At 41.3% G+C, this 14,907-nt stretch overlaps 1 protein-coding gene across 1 annotated transcript in view; it reads left to right on the top strand.

The window, feature by feature from the left end:
- ZMIZ1 (zinc finger MIZ-type containing 1) overlaps window positions 1-14,907 on the top strand; it is a 403,763-nt gene that overhangs the window by 33,514 nt on the left and 355,342 nt on the right. Inside the window, 1 exon segment of the mRNA XM_077821484.1 lies at window positions 11,543-11,667. The gene's annotated coding sequence lies outside the window, so the exon portion shown is untranslated.

Consider the following 14,907-nt stretch of genomic DNA (forward strand, 5'->3'; position numbering starts at 1 on the left):
TTCCAGTAGCATCTTAAGGCCCCAGCTGAGGTCAGGACACCATTATACTAGGGCCTGTACAAATATGTACTAAGAGGCAGTCAGTGCTCCAAAGAGTTTACAGTCTAAATAGATGAGTGAGAGAGAGTGGATTATATTTCCCCCATTTTGCAGGAACTGAGGCACAATGAGATTACTGCTAATAATACATAACTCTTTAAAATAGCACTTGCCATTAGTAGATCTCAAAAGCCATTTACAAAGGAGGCAACCATCGTATTCCCATTGTACAGATGAGGAAATTGAGACCCAGAGGTGAAGTTACTTGCCCAGGGTCACTCAGGAGGCCAGTGGCTGAGCTGGGACTAGAGTCCAGGTCTCCTGAGTCATAGGCCATTGCTTTATCCACTAGACAATACTGCTCAAGAATTCTACCACAGAACTGTCAATGTTGCTGCTTCATTAGCTAACTATGAAACCATGTGACAAAACTTCTCCTTATGTTCTTCATTCTAGCATGGTTACATAGATTCCAGACATACATACAATTGGGCATGAAGGTCTGACCACTTGAATAACTGTGTATAGCATGTTCACAACATACGTGAAAATTTTCTTAATGAAACACAAGAACACAGCATATAAAATAAATTGTCCAATGTCACTTTACATTTGTAGATATGAAAAAAGAATCTAGGAAAGTGTACTTATCATTCCAGAGTAGTGTCTGTAGAGGATATTTAATTGTTCTGAGAACTGTAGGCAGTATATCTTCAATTAAGGTTTTAGTCATTACTCTTTCATCCATAAAATGGATGTTGAAGCCATTGCTAGTTTACGTTTTGGTAAATATTGTAGAGCTTTTTTAATCATCAGAATTATGGACAAGCTTTCTGTATGGTGGAATACAGAGTTCTCCAAACTTGTAAATAAATCTGGTCCAAAATATTTGCGCTGTCTCATCTGTAAATATTGATGAAATGCTAAATTTAACTCTTCTAATTTTGGCTTTTGAAATAATTTTAGTACTGTATTAATTATATCTAACTGACAAGGTATTATTTCCTATCAGTTAACAATGTTCATTTGAAGGTGCATTGAAATAATTTCTATATTTTATATTGTCTAAAAAACTGACTTCTTTTAGAGAGCCTACTGCTTTGTTTCATATTTTAATCAAATTCCTAATTACGAGGCCACTTTCTTTAGCTTTGATGGGCTTATGTACATTCATTTGGCTCGTAGTTTCATTGACTAGTAAAGTGAGCTAGTTTTCAGTGGTAGGGTTAAACATGGGGATAACAAATCGCCTTTCCAAATATATACCCTTAGCTCTGATCCTGCTCAAATTTATGCACTGTAGGCCAGATCCTCAGCTGTTTTCAGTTGTTACAGTTCCATTGACTTGAGTAGAGCTGGGACAGTTTACACTAGCTGAGGATCTGCCCCTATGACTAGATCCACTGACTTTAATGGGACTACTCACAGTGCATACAGTTACTTGTACGTGTGTAAGTCTCTGCAGAACTGGGTCGCATTATTTGGCTTTGTAATCACAAATCCCGTTTCCATTGGTAGACATCTTATCTAAATTTATTCTAGCCCTCTTAGTACACCATAGGGATGAAGATAACATTTTATTTTTATATAAAGTATATGTTGCCTTTTGAACTCTATGATCTAGTTTGTCATTTTAATACCATGAACTCCTTCAATAAAATTCAGAGGTAAAGAAATACTTAGCCAATTCATTTGTTTGGTTTTATAATATAAGGGACTAGCTTAGATCAAACAATGTAACCCAGTTTTTATTCATTTTAATCTCGTTATTTTTAAGCTTATTCTTAATTTTTCAAGAAAAACATAAAAAATAACCCACCCTAAAACCAAACCCAAACAATGAACACACCACAGTTAATAGGGTGGGTTATTTTGAATCAGTAGAACTCCAGATACTGGTGAAGAGTATTCATTTTTCCTCTGACAACATTTTCCATTTTATTCCTGTGTATAGCTACTCACAGGATGTTCAGACTTTAGGCAAATAAAAAGAGCCAACCCAAATGTTTAGCTACCTATTAACGGATGAAATGATTCAATCTAACACTCTGTATGTATGGCTAGTGACTTCTAGCCCACGACTGGCTGTCCTTCTAGTTGTGAAATGAATCTTTTACATCTTCCTGAATGCTCAGTTAGCTCTTGCATGTACAGTTTGTTAATAGTATAGTAGTCTACACATCTCTGTGGTCTGGTGGGATTCTTTTTCTTCTAATGGGTATTCATGGAATTTTTTTTTTTAAATTTCAGTTCAGATAAAAAAAATTAAATACTATCTATCCCCACTAGAATCCTTCAGAAGTCAATATATGAATGTCTACGCTCCCTCCCCTTTTTTCTGATGTACAGAGTGACTAACCCTAGGTAGTAGTGTCTAATCTTAATGAAAACTTCTACCCATGTTTCTTGAACTGAGCAACTTGGCTACCCAGCTACTACCTGCAGGGAGGGGAGGAGTTCTGGAGTGGTAATATTTATAATTAATGCACCAACAGAAGATTTATGGGGAGCTAAAATGCTGCTTGCCCACAAAACCTGAGTTGGTGGGATCAACCTTGTTTGTTCTTGCCTGAACTTTTGTTGGCATTGTCTGTCTTTAAAGAATAAGGGCCAGATTGTCAGCTAGTGCAAGCTGAAGTCAATGGAGCTACACTGACTTACCACAGCTCAGGATCTGGCCCTTAAACATTATTTTGCGGGGTGTACCAATGAATTGTAGTTTTGGAATTTAACTTCATCCCTCCTGGATTAACTGCACTTTTCATTTCATCCTGATGCATGGCTCCCTACTTTAAATGCCCTTCAGCCCATCTTAAAGCCCTGTATTTTGGTGGAGGCTGGCTGGGTATTGATCCCTTTGTCTGGGTAGCTCATATGCCGACTAGAGGGCTTTGGTATGTACCTGAGACAGCTCTCCTTTTTCCCTCCACTTCCATCAGGTTATGTGCATTCTCCGCTCAGAGGAGGAATTGGCTTTAAATGCTTACAGCTGTCTTTTGACAGGGACAGTCTGCCAAGTTAGCTGAGGTGCTGGGTTGAAGGCATGGTGGTCTTCACCACCAACCATTGTAAGGGGTTGTGTGCACTTGAATGCGTTTTAAGTTATTTTTTTCCTTAGAATGGCGATAGGAAAAGGCAGAAAGAAAGAGAGAACTAAAATTCACCTGAATGCACATAGTCTTCCACCTGCCCCCAGATCTCTGGATTGTTTGTAGCAGAATTGTCTTGTTACGTTGGCTATTCACCCCGGTCATTAACCCTCACTGCTGACCACTTTGTGCTCTTGCTCCATTTCTCTCTCCCCTCCTTCAAACTGGGACAGACCTCTATGCCAGCATGAAGTGCAGGCTTTGCAGCCTTCTCAGCCTAAAATAAGTGCTAGCAGCTGCTTCTCAGCTTCAGTCAGAGCATCCCATTGAGCACAGCTGAGAGGCAGCCCTCAGGAAGGCAGGCAAAGTTGGAGCTCTTGCTGCTGCAGCTAAGGGCTAGTCTACACTGGCAATGCTAACGTGCCTTGTGTGGTCACGGCACAGCGCTGGGGTACTTCCATGAGGGGCATAGCTCCCAGCGCTGGGGCACTGTGTACACGGGCACTTTACAGCTCTGAAACTTGCTGCGCTCAGGGGGGAGTTTTTTCACTCCCCTGAGTGAGAAAGTTGCAGCGCTGTAAATTGCAAATGTAGACAAGCCCTAGGGTAGTAATCAGAGGAGGTGGGGAGAGGATAACTGAACAGCAGGGAAAGGTGCTGCTGGGTCCCCATCCAAGACCAGTGAGGTTGGCTGGAGCTCCCATTGCCTGGAGTGGCTAGGTAGGATCATGGACAGCCCCTGGGGAAAATGGGAATGCTGCTACTCTTTGTTATCTATATACAGGCTTGGAAGAAGTAGACATTTAACCGTAAATGTTGGCCAATGTCGATTTCACACAAACCAATGAAAAAGATATTTCTATTGATGAACATCATCACAATTTACAGAGAGGCAAACCAAGAAAAACGCTTCTTGAGAATGTATTAGAGTTTTTGGTTTGAAGGATATTTATTTTATATCTTCTGACATGTGATGTTGACAATTTGTGTTTAACAGTTATAAAGCTTTAACTTTTTGAATGTGTTTACTGTTATTAAATAATTATTGTCTGACCCTCTCCATGATTTCCTGAAATTGGAAATTTAACTCAGGTTATCTTAATCCACGTTAAATAACTTGGATTAAAATATCAGTGAAGATACAGCAGCTTGTCTTTAAGCTCGAGTTAGCAATTCCAATTCAAGCAAGCCCAGGCTGCCCTATCGGGCAGTGATATGTCTTCACTGGTGTTTTAAAATGCGTTAGCTAATGCAAGTCAAGAACACCCTCTCTTTTTCCATGTAGACATACATAAAGAAAGAACGAGACCTTGCTCCAAAGAACCCAGTGTGTTTGTGTCCTGCTCTCTTACTGATCCACAGGGGAGGAGATTACTACAGCTCCCAGGTAGGCCACTTAGGGTACATCTACAATGGAATTAAAGACCATGGTGTGACACGGCTGGCCCAGGTCATCTAACTGAGGTTCAGAGTGTAGGGCTAACAATTGCTGTGTAGATGTTCAGGCTCGGGCTGGAGCGTGGGCTCTGAGACGCTCCCCTCTTGTGGGGTCCCAGAGCTCATGAAATCTCAACATCTGCACAGCAAATTTTACAACCCCGCAGCCTGAGCCTGAATCAGATGGTCTGGACCAGCTGTGGTTGTTTAATTGCTATGTAGACCCTTAGGGCTTGATCCAAGAGCCATTTAATTCAATGTGAATAGTCTTTTGCTCAGGGTGTGGAGGTTCATGCTGTTAGCTCTGGGACAGCCTCTGGGGTCAACGTCCCTGGTGATGGTCCACTTACAATCCAAAGTTGGAAATGATGCAGCAAATGAGCGTGACTAAGATTAGGTATCAGAATAGCAGCCGTGTTAGTCTGTATCCGCAAAAAGAAAAGGAGTACTTGTGGCACCTTAGAGATGAACAAATTTATTTGAGCATAAGCTTTCGTGTGCATCCGATGAAGTGAGCTGTAGCTCATGAAAGCTTATGCTCAAATAAATTTGTTAGTCTCTAAGGTGCCACAAGTACTCCTTTTCTTTTTAAGATTAGGTAGGATATAATGGGGGGTTATAGCAAGAGAGAGAACTTCAGTTCTCCTTTTTTGCTTCCTTTTGCCAAGGCTGTGGGGTACTGGCCTCTGCAGAATGACAGCTATAAAATTAGATAATCTGTTAATCACTGGTAAATTAACCTCATGTCTTTACAGAGAACAAATACCGTATTTATGTAAAAGTTGTTAAGAGTTTTTCTCTTTTTAATTAGCAGAAATAGATGCAAAATGAATGATAATTAGGCAGCTGATGAATTCAGTAGTACAATTATGCCTAAAGCTATGCCCCAGTACTTAATGCTGGATGCTCTGAGCAATCAAAGAAGCCTATTTATATAATTTATTTATAAAACAAAGTTACAAATAAGAGTGACACATATACTTCAAGTGCATCAACTTCAGCTGCTGGCAAGATCTTTTAAAAATTGAATATATTAATTAAAAAAGAAAAGAAAACTCTTTGCTGTTTGTGAAGAGACCTGCAATTGAATTTTAACTTTAGTAATAGATAACTGTCAAATTTGTAGAAAGGCTTTTATTTAATACGCTGGAAAAGAACAATTGAGCATTAACTAGAAATGAGCTGAGATTTTCCATGATTCAGGAAGCATGAAAATGAATGGGTTTTTTTCCATGCCCTCTTTCTTGTTGTTTTGTTCCTCCTTTGGGGCAGTCTGTGCCGAGAGAGCATAGGAAATTGTAGAGCCCTGGCTGTCTGCTCTATGAGGCTTTAAGAAAATACAAGCCATTAGAAACAGCTGCCTCACACGCATCCAAGTGGGAAGACTAAACTGATTAGTGTATAAACGCTGGGAGATGGTAGGCAGCGGTGTCAAAGGGGCTGTGACAGTCATCAGATTGTGGTTTATTTCAAGCTATTGTTTGAATGATGGATCTCTCCCCGTAGAGGCAGCTTTACGGTTTTGAAGAGGTGTAATATAAAACCAGAATGACGGATCCAGCTTTGGTATAAGCAACTTCTTGCTTCACTATTTTGTACTACCAACCTTGGTGTTTCATGAAGAAGCCTATTGTTTTTCTTTTTACCAACCAAGCATTACAAATATAAAATGTACTCGTCTTAGCAGAGTCGAAATTGGCACTTGCCCATTTAGAAGAAAGTATTAGACTGGAATACTAAATCCTTTTGGGAGGAAAATGTAGGGGGCATTTCCAACAGCAGCATTCTGACGTTTCCTTTCCAGCATCTGTATGATGAAATACTGATATAAAGGTTACAACTGATTAGTTCAATTCCAAGAGATGAGTGTAAGGAGGCAAGCGTCTAAACAGACTAGCTTATAATGTCTTGAGGGTTTTATGTTCTATTGGGGTTGCCAATTAGCTGCACCCCGAGTGATGTCAGCAGCAGGAATCAAAACTAGGACCTTTAGGATCTGAAAGCATGAGTCTCTGTGGCTTGAGTTAAAAGACAGGGCTCCTTTCACCAAGGCTGCAGCAGGGTCATCAACTTGTATATGTGGCCCAGCCACGACTAAAGGGAGACAGAGCACCATCCTGAATGGGTGTGGGTTCCATGCAGCCTGTACTGTACTGTGTGTGGGTCAAACACAGTTCTATAATGCAGTGTGTGGCAACATCAAGCATTGCATGCTGGCACTCATGCAGTCTTCACACAACTGTGTGTTAAGTGAGTTGGGTTTTATACAACCTCCCCCCAAATATCCACTAGCTCCCTCTCAGCCTCCTGGCTGCTTGCTATTTTGGCCCTAAATTGGGCAGTGTTTATGTGTCTGGGTCACTGGTGTTTCGGGTGAGAATTTGTTTATCTAGTGGTGCTGATGAGGAAATAGCCCTCACTTCCCACTTTTTAACAATACAGGCTTTCTATCACTGATTGGACTAATCCAAGGGGCATATACCAAGATGTGTGGCACATGCTTCCCGGAGGCAAGATATTAGGTTGTCTGGAATTTTGGGATTTTTTTCTGCCTGATCGTTAAAGGTTGTTATTTTCCATTGTAGAATCCCATATGCTTTTCAGACAGCGGTATTTTTGCATTATCCTTTCCAAAAGAGGACTGGCGGCCGTGTCTGAGGTAGCGCCCCAGTTTTTCTCCTTGGCACATAGATACCATTTCCATGCAGTGATTGTCAAATGGTGGAGCCTGAAGGCACTCAAAAAGGCACCCAGGGTTGAACTGCTTTGTGGTAAAGTCTCCCCAACTTACCTTGAGTCAGACTGTTGTCCCAATGGTCTGGAATTGCTTTGAGATGCTACCCAGCTGATGGGTGTTGGAATAACTCCATCTTCAATGCTCTGGGAGGATAAACTTTAAATAGAGGTCTAGTCTACACTGAAAATTAAGGTTGACTTAGCTGTTTCAGTCAGGTGTGAAAAATCCACATCCCTGAGTAAAGTAGCTACGCCAACCTAACCCCCAGTGTAGACACAGCTAGGTCACTGGAAGAATGCTTCCACTGACCTAGCTGCTGTCACTTGGGAAGGTGGTGCTCCTATACTGATGGCTGTGTCTTTACTAGACGATGGAGCTATGCTTCCTTAGCGTAGACATACCCAGCGCATGGAGTTGCAGAGAATTAGAATGATAGCTTGTTATTAACACTTTTTTACAAGACAGAAGATGCAGAGCATAGGCAAGATTAAAATACAAAGGGGATATACCATTCTATTACAAATTTGATCTAGAAAGCATTTGATCATGTGTTGGGAAGATTTGTAGCCGAGGAAAAAAGTTATAGGCTTTTATAAAATTTGTAACCCCCATTTCTATGACTTTCTCTGATTTTTGCATTAGGGGTCAGAAATGCTGGAGCTGAGGGACCATGAATGACTGAGGGAGTGGGATGGTTTGGTGATTAGGACATGGGATTGGGATATGGGACAACTAGGTTTGATTGATGGCTTTATCACTGACCTTGGGACCATTTCACCTTTTTGTGCCTCCATTTCCCCTTTCACCATTTCTCTTGACAATTCAGATTGTGAGCTGTTATCTCTAGGGACTGCCCAGTGTTACAAGTATATATAGTGCATAGCACAATCAGGGCCTCTAGGCATTGCTACTGTACAAATAATAATTGTTGTTCCTATCATTTGTACTCTATGGGAGCACTTGAAATATCTTGCTTTGCCCTTCCTTCCTCCCACATCTCCTAAGGGTAAGAACCCTTCTCTTGCCATCCTGGTGGGTCAATTTAAAATTCGCCATATTCTGGTCATGAGCTATTTTTTTAAAATGAGGTCCTGGAATGGCCCCTCCATATTTACTCAGTGGAAAAGTGCATTTGAAAGACACAGAATTTGATTTAAAAGCTCTTGGCAACCAGCTGCAATAGGAGTATTTATCTCTGGTGTCTAAGTTGAATATTATGAGTTGTCTGAAATAAGACAAGTAAGAAACCAGTTCTCCTGTTCCGACTGCACTGGGCAGCTGCAAAGGTGATGACACTGGCTACTAGTTAGTGAGGATAAGAGGATATTGATTTCTGGCAAATGCATTACTGAGTAAGGCAAACATGCATAAAGGCTGTGGAGAGAGCCAAGTAATATTCAGCAGTGGAAATAAAAAATAAAATTGATTTAACATATTTTCTTAAAACAACGCTCCCTCCCTCCATTCTTCCCTGCTCTTGAGGCTCCATCTAGGCAACCTGCAAAAGAGCTGAAAGTGCTAGCTGTTCTAATTGCTTGGAATTTTGGCAGGCTGGAAGGGATGCCACTCATGTTTGCCTCCCTGGACATTTATAACTTGCAGCTGTGCGGTCCAGGACTCAGCTCAGTGTGGTAAACCAATCTGGTCCTTGGAAAGCAACGTTCATTCTCCTCATTCCCCCCTCCCCTTGCCACCACCTCTCACCGCACATGCGCGTGTGTCATCTCCTCCATCCTGGTTGGTAGAGCAGTAAGAGAGTTAACTCTGGCTAGGATTTTCTTTGACCGTTGTGCAAGTGGAAAAAAAGAAATTTCAAATTTCTTTGTAGTTGTACGTTCTCCCCTATTAAAATTAAACCATTTAGCATTTTAAATAATTATAATGTGAAATACTTAGCATTTATGTAGTGCTTAACATTTTTTAAAAGTACTTTGCAGATGTTTGTTAATTATTCCTCCCAAAGTCCCGATGTGGTAAAGCTTATCACTCCCATTTTATATAGGGGAAGACTGAGGCAGAGAGGTTGATTGACTTGGTCACGTCTACTGAAGAAGCAGGCCTTTGAGATAGGGAACTTCTAGCTTCCACCCCATGCTCATTCCGATATGTCTCAATGCCTTTTTCTTTCAATTCTAATGCAAACAGCAATAGCATGGCCGATTTAAAATGAGGAGCTCTGGTGGTGTAACATTCTGGATGCTTCACTTGTTGTAAATTAAAACTGAGGGTGTTTCCTCTGACCTCCAGTGGAGATTAAGATCAATGTTAGTTGTTTTGCATCTCCTGATTTTGTGGATGTTTGCATTTTGTAAAGGCTTTTAAAAGAGATATGTGCTTGATTCAGTAGAGGATGCTTTTTTTTGTTCTGTCACCCAGAATTCAGGAGTGGCAGGATTTGGGTTTTGCATTTGGGAGAGAGGGCAAAGATGCAAAACTCAAATTCTGAAATACCTCCACGTAGGAACATCCAAAGTTTAGGGAGCAGTAGAGTTCTAGCAATGGGTGTAGGCCTATTTCTTCTTTAAAGTATTCCCAAACCATTGACTCTCCTGGTCCCGCCTCCTGCTTGGTTTTTTCATCACACAGCTAAAATATTTGTGAATGTTCTAGGTAATAGGAAAGGGAAATTGTCGTCATCCTCCTCTTCTGTGGATCAAGAAAAGGAGTACTTGTGACACCTTAGAGACTAATAAATTTATTTGAGCATAAGCTTTCGATGAAGTAAGCTGTAGCTCACGAAATCTTATGCGCAAATAAATTTCTTAGTCTCTAAGGTGCCACAAGTACTCCTTTTCTTTTTGCGGATACAGACTAACACTGCTGCTACTCTGAAACCTGTCATTCTGTGGATCAGTTCATCAGAGAGCAACCTCTCTGGCCTATCTCCCCTCCTAATTACCAACCTCCTTCTTCTCCGGTGGTGTTCTCAGTTAGTTGTGGTTCATGAGAGAGTGGCCTTCAGACCATAGATGGAGAATCCGGGCTTCAATTAATTAAAAGTCCCCCCAGCCCCCTCTGTTCAACTGGAAGGCATTAGACGCTACATCCTCTGTCTTGATTTCAATAGTCTGAAACAACGTTACGAGCATATAGCATTGTCAGTCAGGGCTTTGTGGACTATTTCTAGTTTTAGGGGAAACTATATGATTTCTGTGTCACCACACTAGCCAGGTGCAACATCATTTTGTGACCTTTAGTCCAGTTCTCCGCTTCTTTTTCTCCCCCATAACTAGTAATTATTAACCTCAATGTTGAATGGATCTAATTTACTCTGGCTTGGTGCATAAAAAGGGTTTTCTACATAATTGATATATAAGTGACCTGGGTATGCATGAATTGGTTAAAACCTTGTATGACTGCCAGTGCTCCCCATTAAAAGCTGTGCAGTTGCTGTTTGCAGGGAATTAACATTGCAGTGGTATTCCTTATACCAAGTACAGGAAATACTCTGGCAGCATCAATCTTGTGAAAAGTAAAACTGTACAGATTTTAATGGAGGCCTCTGTATATGAAATCAACATTAAATATTAGACTGTGTAGAAGAAGTTCTGAATTAACAAACATGCACTAACTCATACAGATGATTTCTAAGGACTGTTGAGTTTAAATTATTTTCTGTAAGCTTTTCGGGGGGAGAGTTAATTTAAAAGCAGCCTTTGCCACATCACTCAGTGATTTTTTTTATTTTGCAAGTCTTGTGTAAAGTGGAAATACAGATGTGTGTGCAGACACAGTCTCAGTAAGGAATCTACTAAGTAATTCATAGCTAGTAAAGAACTTTACAGCAGGTCAGAGTGCAGCGCTGGGAGTGGCTGCTGCAACCAATGCTACGTGAGATCATTCTGAAGCTGGGTTGGTGATTGGGGGAGGGGGGAAAGGGAGGAGAGAAAGACAGACAGCAAGGGCTTTGTATATTCAGCTAAAATACTGGCCTTTCCCTGTCATAGTGACTGTCATCTTCACAGGCAAGATATGGCTTTGTTTTCCTTAAACAAAACCTGGCAAGTTGGATAAATCAAAGTTTCTTTCAATTCATGCAAAAGTGCTTGCAGCACAAATGAGTTGCTCAATGAAAACATAGATTATCTGCATAAGAGGATGACGTGTAATCTACTTCCAAACAGATCTCTCTCTTTTGAGAGAACAACTCTAGCTTTTTCTGTCACTTTTCTCAAGCAAAGCCTCATTTTTTTACTTTGTGTGAAAAATCTGCTTTTCCTCTTAATTTTTTTTTTTGCAGAGGGAGTGCGAGCAATTTGCTCTACAAGATCCATTTGTCGTCAAATTACACGTCTTGTCAGCAGTGTCCGACCAGTGACTCAAACCAGACACATAGTTTATTCCTAAATGCTGAACAGTGCAAAGGTAAAACTTTCTCTTTTTGAAGAAGTTACAAAAGTGCCTGGGTTATGTTTCCACATCCATTTTGATTCCCCTTCTAAGTAGCTCACTTGCACACAGGAGAGTGTGGATGCTATGTTTTGTCTCTGGCTGCTCAGATCTAGTATAAAAAGGAAAAGAAAATTTTGGGGATTTTGAGAGTTCAGGGACACCACACTTGGTACTTGCCAATTTCCTGGAAGCAATGTTTACTTCAGATGCCTTTTGTTCTTTTGTAATTATTGACACATGGCGGGAACTCTCTAATCTTCTCTGCCACTGATCAGACCTATCTTTATGCAAAGTCTGTCTAGGACTTCTATTTCTGCTAAATATCTATTCCTCTGGATTGCAGAGGAAACTCTATGTTGTTACTAGCTGTGCTGGGTGAGGGCTGGTCCTGAGTTTGATATTAGTACATACATGGGGCTAGTTTCAAGTTAATGCTTGTACAGAGCTTTGAAAATATGAAGTGCTATTTTAAGTGCCAAGCAGTAGTAATGTGAATTGTGATACGAGTGCCAGCAAGATAGAGAGAGAGTGGATTGGCTCAGATACTAATGTGGTGCCTGGCTCTGCAAGGTACTGAACAATGCCTGTGTGACCTGACTGCTGCTCTGGAAGTCAATGGATGTTGAGAGCACATGGCACCTTGCAGGAGGTACTCAGCACTAGGCAGAGGTGAGCCCTAAAGGAGGGAAGCAGTGATGTTCAACCTGAATAATAGCACAGGATGGGGAATTAGGTGACTTGAATTCTATTCCAGGCTATCCTACCAATTAACTCCATGACCTCCTAATAAAATGGGGACTGCGACAGTTCTTGGGGCAGCCAGGACTGTGGGTCACCTTGTTACCCCCTCTCCCAAGCATGAGGGAGTCTTGCCTGTGTCTGACTGGATGTCAGATCCCTGACACCACCAGCCTTTCAGCTGCTCACGTACTCTCCTCTGGGCTATGCCAGCCCTACCTTCGCCTTGCAGGTTAAGAATAGGAGCACCCCCATCCCCAAGTGCCTTTGAATCGTTCCCTTGTGCTATCTAGCCCTTGATACTGGCTACTCACAGAGATCCCAGATCATCTGCTCCCCGAGGTGCAGCATACCCTAGTTTACTGGTTTTACTTTAGACCACCGCTCCTGTGAACCACACAGTGCCTGTGAGCACTTATTTATAAAACAAAAGTCAGTTTATTTAAGAAACAATAAAGATTTAACTAGAAACAGGAGAGAGTGATGGAAACAAATGTTTACAATACAAAACAAAATCAAAAGGCGAACCTGCATCTATACTTTATTAATAGTTACCTTTCCTATCTAATAAAGTAGGTTTTCCCCATCAAGTTCATTCTGTTACAGAGCTGGCTGGTTTCTCAAGAACTAGGATACAATTTTTTATGAGAACACCTTGCTCCCCAAGATGGCTCTTCAGTGAAAGGATTCAGTGGCCTTCTCCCCCCTCTGTGTTATACTGAAAACAGCCTTATGTTCCCATTAACAGAAGGTGAACCCCTGTCTTGCAAAGTTCCTTTTTTACCTTCAAGTGGTTTTGATTGTTTGCAGTTACTTCAAAGTCCATAAAGCACACTTTATATTGAAAGACATTATTCCTTAAATATTATTCATACAGACATCTCACAATGATTATGAATCTTGACAAGTTATGAGCTTTCTGTAGATACCTTACATGTTACCCTTTATGGATAAATATCTGAAAGACGTGTGTCTGCTGTCGTGAGTTTGTCAGGTCTGAGGTGAAAGTTGTTTGTAAAGAACAGGGGACCCTTTTCCAAGGGGTTTTGGTATCTCAGGAGTCTGGTCCTTCACCACATTGGCTGATCCAAGTACCACGTTTACCTCACACCCCCCAGCTCTTCCCATGGTAGACCTGGCATTAGTTAAAATCTGGGCAATGATTGAGCATGTTAAAGAGATCAAGCAATGTGTTAATAATGATGGGAGCCTTGATGAAGAGCCAAGGGCATCTGCCAATAGCCATCAGAAATGTCATCCCCTGTGAGTTAGAATTGCCCGGTGTGGCATCACTTGCATGCTCCCATGTCTGTTTTTCCCCCCTCTGTGCATAGGTCACATCAGCTGTAATGGGAATTGCGTGACCGCATCCCACAGATAAATTACGATAATAGATCCTAATGAAGGAGCAGGATTTCATACAACACTCTCCCTGCTTCCCCCCCCCGCCCCCCAACGCACCTTACATATAAAATAAATGGGGCGGGAAGCATGATATTCTGTTGTATTCATATCAGCGCTCAGGAGTAAGTATGGGGCTCACAGGATGTCCACGCTGCAACTAAAAACCCGAGGCTGGGGCCGTGCCTGCTGACTTGGGCTTTTAGGGCTTGGGCTAAGAGGATGTTTAATTGCAGTGTCGAGGTTGGGGCTTGAGCCCAGGTTCTAGGACCCTGCAAGTTGGGAGGGTCCCTGAGTTCGGCCCCAGCCCAAAGGGCTACACTGCAATTAAAGAGCCCTCGAGCCTGAGCCCCACAAGCCCAAGTCAGCTGGCACTGCCCAGCCCCCTGTGTCTAATTGCCATGTAGACCTGTCCTTAGAGGTTCGTTTTGAATCCAAACTTGCAAACCTTTTTTATCAGAGGGTTTCATTAACACGGGATTACTAGTGTGAATGACTGCTTGGGTGAAGGTGTCAGGATCTTGCCATTCATGCTGTCTTTCATTTTCTTGAGGAACTAGTATTTTTCTCAGCGCTCCAACTTCTCTTAATCGTTTTCGTGTAGGAGGGAATTTAGGTACAATCAATACCTTTAAATGCTATGGTTGAATGTAATTCAAAGGTAAGAATTTCATAGCTGGAGGTATATTGGTTTGTCTAGCTTGCAGTTTTTTTAACTTAATTTTCCCTGACAATTTGCCTAAAAAGAGGAAAAATCCCAAAAGCTTACACCAGATTGTCTGCTTATTAATATGTTGATATTTAGTAAAGCAAATATTTCATGCTCTTTGTTTAGGTTGGCTAGATTTTAGCTAGTGATTTGTATTGATTACAGTCAGGATTTTAAAAGCAAATTGTCTTGAGTTAGGAATCTGTGGAAAAAATCACAAGCATTCTGAAATGGGGAACAAATGTGTAGTAGTAATAAGGAGAAAAAATGAGGGCAATTAGTGTAAGCCATTGAAAGAGTAATGCTAGTACTAGGATGTATTTTCAATATTTAGAATTGTAAATTTTTTTAAAGGAAATATTTTC

The sequence above is a fragment of the Eretmochelys imbricata genome, chromosome 7 (assembly GCF_965152235.1).
Source record: "Eretmochelys imbricata isolate rEreImb1 chromosome 7, rEreImb1.hap1, whole genome shotgun sequence".
NCBI lineage: Eukaryota > Metazoa > Chordata > Testudines > Cheloniidae > Eretmochelys > Eretmochelys imbricata.